This window comes from Carya illinoinensis, chromosome 5, assembly GCF_018687715.1.
Source record: "Carya illinoinensis cultivar Pawnee chromosome 5, C.illinoinensisPawnee_v1, whole genome shotgun sequence".
In the NCBI taxonomy this organism is placed as follows: domain Eukaryota; kingdom Viridiplantae; phylum Streptophyta; class Magnoliopsida; order Fagales; family Juglandaceae; genus Carya; species Carya illinoinensis.
Window position 1 is genome coordinate 20195966 of NC_056756.1, and position 1519 is coordinate 20197484.

Consider the following 1519-nt stretch of genomic DNA (forward strand, 5'->3'; position numbering starts at 1 on the left):
AGAATGAGAATATTTCTTCAAGCTCAAGGTAGAGAAATCTGGAAATGTATTGTAAATGGACCTTATATTCTAACAAAAGTGGTTGATGGAGTAAAGGTCAAAAAGGAAGAAGAAGAGTTTGATCGTGAAGACGATAGACTTTATACTTTAAATTTAACTGCTATGAATTTATTATATAATGCTCTTAATGGAAATGAGTTTAATAGAATAATGAATTGCTCTACGGCAAAGGAAATTTGGGATAATTTGGAAATAACTTATGAAGGAACTTCGCAAGTTAAGGAATCAAAAATTTATATTCTTACTCATGAATATGAAATGTTTAAGATGAATGATGATGAATCAATTTCTAGTATGCACACTCATTTTACTAACATCATAAACAGCTTGACAGCTCTTGGTAAAGTTTATTCCAAGGTGGAGATAGTAAGAAAAATTCTCAACTCTTTACCAAAACGTTGGGAATTAAAAGTTACAGCGATTCTTGAAGTTAGAGACCTCAAGAAGCTCGAAGTCAATGAACTCATCGGGTCACTTATCACCCATGAGTACACATTGAAAAGAGGAGAAGAAGAAGGAAAGCCAAAGAAGAGCTTAGCACTTAAAGCTGTTCCTCATGAAAGTGAAAGTGATGAAGATGAGGAAAATGAAGATAAAGATGAAGAATTTGCGATGATAACAAGAAGAATTCAGAGGTTCTTGAAGAAAAATAGAACTCCTCCGAGGAAATCCTTCAAAAAGTTTTCCAAGAAAGATTCAGGTAAAAATGACACTTTAATTTGTTATAAATGCAATAAACCTGGTCCTATCAAACCAGATTGTCCTCTGCTAAAGAAAGATTGAAACAAAGGCAAGAAAGCAATAAAAGCTACATGGGATGATGATTCAAGTAGCTCAGATAGTGAAGCAAGCAATGAAGAATCAGCAAATCCTTGTCTTATGGCTAAAGATGACATTGAGGTAATAAATCTTGATAATATTGAAGATCCTTCATATGAAGAATTGCAAAATGTTTTAGAAGAGGTATATGAGGAATTTGAAAAATTGGGTATCAAGTATACTGTTTTGAAAAAGAAAAATTCTTCTTTAACAAACGAAATTGAAATTTTAAGAAAAGAAAGTATTATTTTGCAAGATGAAAATCTTGAATTGAATAAAAAGAAAACCGATTTAGAAAATATTGTTGAAAACTTTACGAATGGAAAAAGAAATTTTGAAAAACTTCTTGGTAGTCAAAGATGTGTTTTTGACAAGGCAGGTTTGGGATATATGCCAAAACAAAAATACAAAGCTTATAAAAATTTCTTTGATAATCATTCTACATCAAAGACTAATATTCAAAATTCTTTTCATAAAAATAATTTTGTCAAAAAAGGATATTATTATAATCATTCAAGTTTTTCATATATGTCACATGCTATTTGCAATTTTTGTAATAGAAATGGTCATAATTATCATACTTGTCCTATTAGAAGAAATCATACAATGACTATTAGGGCCATATGGGTACCTAAAAATC